Genomic DNA, 4,648 nt, shown 5'->3' with positions numbered 1-4,648 from the left:
CGAGACTAACCGGCCAATATTTGATTGGATTTAAGACTTTCTGCATGAGAAGGACCCCCATCTCTGAAACTCCTTGGGTGGCCAAGAGCCTGAAAATCAAATACTACTGCTCTGCCAAAGTAATGTAGCATCAAAATGAGTCACAATGACATTCCACTGTATTCAGATCAGTGTCTTGCTCAGCCATCACCAGAGAAGCTTCCTCCTGAAGTTGATGGACGTAAATATGGAGACCCACAACTGGTCCTTGTGCAGAGTGAGAGACCTTGGAACACTCACCTCTAAATGGGGATGCCTCCATCAGTTCTCATCAAGAGCCAGAGGGGATGGAGGACATCAAGGAAGGAAGACCTAAGCACTCACAGGAACTGTGACAGCATGCATAGGCCTTGCACAGGTCCAGGCTTGGTAGGGTCCAAGTGTTGAGAGAACAGTTGGATAAAAGCCCACATCGCTACGCAGAAGCTATCTCCAACTGACAACCGCTCACAAGTGGAAAATTAGTTTTCTCCAATGCTGTCTTACTGAGTATGTGAACTACTCTTAAGGCTCCGCCCCACACCCAGAGGTAGACAGTCAACACAAAATAAACTCAGTGCTATTTTTAGAGTTTTTCTTGTCTCATAGTCATAGTGCTTTGTCTGGAAATTTTTTTTTCTTACACTACACATCTTTTGCTTATATATTATGGTTTCTGATTTTGTGTTTTCATATGTGTGTGAATGTGTGTGTCTCTTCATCGACATGTGCTTTTTGTGCTTTTTCTTTGGCTCTTTTTCTTTGTTTTGTCCTATTCATGATTTTCTTTCTTTCTTTCTTTTTTTTTTACACGAGCTAAGAATGATGGTTTATTTGCCTTTCCGGGCTTTGATCTGCAGGTAGAACTCCAGCTTCTTGCCTCCGAGAACGTAGCCGTCTGCTCTGCCACACTGGCCTGGTCTTGAGGCAATGCAGGCTAGAAGGTCGCCCTGCTGGAACTGCTCCTCCAGAAGACTGCTGGGCTTGCCATTCTTTTCCCTTCCGTCCTATTTCTTTTGGGTTTTCTTTGATCGTTTTTTGTTTAAAGTTTCTTCCTCCTCAGAAGTCATCTTGGCCCCCTTCTTGCGGTCCAGGGCCAGCACACAGTGGGACTTGTACCACTGCCCGTACGGTGTGCTGTCAACAAGCACAGTGCAATTCGTCACCAGGGGCTTGGTGCTCATTACTGGATGCATTGTACACAACATCCTTGATCCTTGTTTTGCGAGTACAACACTCAGAGTCCCAGGAAGAGTTCCGCACATCCAATCTCAGAGCCCGGTACTTCTCACTGCCTCCTCGAACTCGGACTGTGTGTTTGCGGCGAGGGCCAATCTTAGTGTTGGCAGCAGGCCGTCCCAGCTCATACTTCCGCTTCCTGTTACAGAGTTTTCTCTTACCCCTGGTCTGTGGTGCTTCTGTCGGTTGTCCCGAGAGATCCCCATCGCTCGGCGCTGGCTGGAAAGAAGAAAAGGAGCTACTCATGATTATTTAATCCTATTTTATCATTACTCTTTTCTTTCTTTCTTTCTTTTTTCTTACAACTTTATTTTTTAAAAAGAGAGATACATGTACAGATTTTTAAAAGCATTTTGGCATAAAACTATATGAATATATTTTTGTCAGTACTTGATTTTTTTTTAAAGGTTTGATAGTATGCATTGAAATCTTAATAGTTTCTATCTCTCTTGTAGATGGCTGTTTGTTTTCTAACGAGAGAAACCAGGATGATTTGGATGAGTGGAGAGGTGGGAATGATCTGGGAGGAGCTGGGGAATAACCAGAACATAATGTATGAAAAATTATTTTCAAATATAAGACTAAAGAGAGGTGGCCTAGTGGTGAAGACAGAATCCTGCCTTTGTAGACAACCTGAGTTCCATTCCCAGCACACACATCAAAAAGCACATAACTGCCTGTAACAGAGGCTCCAGAGGAGGTGACATTCCCTCGTGTCCTCTTGGGGAAAATGGCACTTACATAAGTGCACATACCCAGACATGCCCATTCTAGCCCACCCACTCCCTCACCCCTCAGTCCCCTTAGCACATATACATGGTTAATAAAATAAATCTAAAAACGTAAGAAAAAAATGTTCATAATACAAACAATACATGCTCATGTGGAAAAGCAAAAAAAACCATAGGCAATTATAATAGATAACAACTATTAATGCAAGAACGCAGTTTGTTTTTTTTATATTATTTTAGTTTGTGGATTTCTAAGCTTCTAAAGCTGCCTATCAATGTATGTGTACATGTTGAAAATATTTGTATTTTAGATACGTCTTCATACATACATTTTTACTGACCTAGGCTAGTCCTTTATTTATGTTTACATACAATTAAATCATACTTTTGATTGACTTTACAATAACCACATTGTTATTATACAATTCTTACTTCTTTACTGAGTCTCCAATGTTGTGAAATAGATAATTTTGTTTTTTTTGCTACTGTTTCCAGTGCCTCAAGTAATGTTGCTGAACACACATTTCCAAGTATGTTCCATTTCTGCAAATCACAAGCCTTTTGATAAAGACTGATAAATTTTTCCAAAATGGCTGTATCACCTAACTTTCCTGTCTATGAGCTCCAGACCTCCCCATCACTAGAGTTTACAGCCAGAGTATCTTTGATTTCCACTAATTGGCAACTAAATGATGCTACTTTTCCTGAACGTGATTTTGCCACCCACTACTTGTAAGGTAGAGGACAAATCTCCAAGTTTTCTGGCTTCTATTACATCACCCCAGAGCAACACCTGCCTTCTAGAGTTATTCTGAGAGTAAATGAGATGCTATGTATGATGCATTTAGAATCATCCCGGTCTACAAGATGCATTAAACAAAATTTACTGCTTTATTATGTATAGAATTAAAGAAGGATGATGACACATTGAAGTATGATGACATTGCTGTCTTCATTGTCTTTGTATTATGTCTTAATTCAGTCATAGGCAAATGTATTTGTTTGATTCTTTTAAAATATTTTTTTATACTTTTGAGATTATATTATAATTACATCATTTCTCCCTTCCCTTTTCTCCCTCTAAATCCTCTTATATATCCCTCCTTGCTCTCTTTCAAATTCATAATTTCTATTTTATGCATGCGTGTGTGTGTGTGTATACACACATACTAAATATAACCTTTTCAGTCTGTATAAAGTTACTTGTATGTTTTCAGGATTGATCATTTAGGATTGGATAACCAATTGGTATGCTATTCACTGGTGGAGTCTCTCTCTCTCTCTCTCTCTCTCTCTCTCTCTCTCTCTCTCATCATTTTTCCACTTTCCTGTAGTTCTTTGTATGGACTGAGTTCTCATGGGCTTTTTCTACCTACTTTGACAATCAGACTTTATGGGTCTGGTGTTACTAGGAGACACTCTCAACAAAATTCCTGATCCTGTGGCTCTTACAGTCTTTTCACTCTCAATTTCACAATGTTCCCTGAGCCTTAGGTGCAGGGGTGTTTCGTAGATAAATTCATTGGGGTTGACCTCCACAACCTTGCATTTTGATTGGCTGTAGTTTTCTGTAGTGGTCTCTATCTGTTGCAAAGAGAAGTTTCTTTGCTGAGGGGTGGAGACTACACTTATATGTGGGTATAAGGACAAATGTTTAAATTGTTAGTGATTATGCTGGTTTAGCGAATTAGTGGTTGTAGGTTCTCCTCCAAGATCTGTGAGTTCCTTATCCCTGGGCAGTTTCTAGGTTTCACTATCTGGCATGATTTCCTTTTGGTTGAATAGGGTTGCTTGATTCTTATAGGCTTACAAAAATGTAGTAATTGATTTTATCTTTTAAATTTTGCGACAGCTCTGAGTAGTCCAACATTGACCTAACATATGAAATGTAACAGCTCCATAAGGACTATGTGGTGTACCTTGTAGACTGAGCTCTTGGGATTAACATCTTTAGGAAGGCTAATTAATTCCAGAAAAAAAGAGCAGCTGGAGAGTCTTTTCATCCAAGAAAGCTTAAATAGCCACAATAATATTTTATTTACAGAGCATAGCCATAAACTCTAGGATCTCTGTGAAAGGAAACAAACCAGGCTCAGAAATTGGTGCAGGTGGGGTGATTGTTTCTCCAGCAAGGCAGAACTGGGTCTCCAGCTGAGAATTTCATAAAAGAAAGGAAGATTATACAGATGTGTGCGATAGTTACTATTCTAAATGGGCCATGTATTCAGGGATGCTGAGGAATTTGAATGCAATCTGTTATCACCATAAACTCAGAAAAATTGACATTTTTTTCTTTCCAGTCTCTCTCCCTCCCTCCCCTCTTCCTTTCCTAAGATTTAGAGGGAATTTAATTTAATAATGATACAATTTGCTCTGAATCCAATACAGTGAACTGTTTTGTGCCCCAGCAGAACCTGTCAGGTTAGCACTGGGGTAGTTGGGTGAATTAGTTGCCAATTCTCCCTGAGCATATATAACTTAAAATAAAAAAAAAGTGTTATTGGCCATCATTTCTGGGAGGGCTTATTTTGGGTATTTCTTTGACTGGATTGAGAATACTTGAGAGCCAGTGAGGTATGGACTGTTCTCCATTTGTTGGTAGGCACTGGTCCTGTATTGCTACTGCAGAAAGGTAAAAGCAGGTGGTTTGACCTTTGAGA

General features: G+C 39.8%; 1 pseudogene across 1 annotated transcript; it reads right to left on the bottom strand.

Moving 5' to 3' along the window:
- Nucleotides 1-848: 848 nt before the first annotated feature.
- Nucleotides 849-1,463, bottom strand: LOC308423335 (small ribosomal subunit protein eS8-like; annotated as a pseudogene). Its single transcript has one exon. The product of its transcript is annotated as a small ribosomal subunit protein eS8-like (transcript).
- Between the last annotated feature and the right edge of the window lie 3,185 nt (nt 1,464-4,648).

The sequence above is a fragment of the Micromys minutus genome (assembly GCF_963924665.1).
Source record: "Micromys minutus genome assembly, chromosome: 1".
Lineage (NCBI taxonomy): Eukaryota > Metazoa > Chordata > Mammalia > Rodentia > Muridae > Micromys > Micromys minutus.
The sequence above is the reverse complement of the archived record's forward strand: the minus strand, read 5'-3'. Positions and strand labels throughout refer to the sequence as shown.